The sequence below is a fragment of the Frankliniella occidentalis genome, unplaced genomic scaffold (assembly GCF_000697945.3).
Source record: "Frankliniella occidentalis isolate FOCC.00 unplaced genomic scaffold, Focc_3.1 Scaffold80, whole genome shotgun sequence".
NCBI lineage: Eukaryota > Metazoa > Arthropoda > Insecta > Thysanoptera > Thripidae > Frankliniella > Frankliniella occidentalis.
In genome coordinates, this window is record NW_026267210.1 from 542,294 (window position 1) to 542,603 (window position 310).

Genomic DNA, 310 nt, shown 5'->3' on the forward strand with positions numbered 1-310 from the left:
ACACATTTATTTGAGTTCTCATCTCGTCACATTGCCGTCCGGATCATTGCCAATTGTGAAAGCTCTAGTCCATTTTCTTTGGTTTTCCGATGTTGTCAGCTTCAGGTATCTGCAGTTTTGGGCCACCCCTGAGCGTCGACATAAGGTCAGAGTTATAGCTTCAGCTTTAGTTATAGCTAGGTACTCGACCAATAACAATGAAGAATGGACACTAAGATCCAGCTTTCTAAACACTCTTTTACCTTGTATGTGAGGGAAAGCCAGGGACAAGGGGCAAAGCAAAAACACCAGTGATTTCATTTCATTTCAA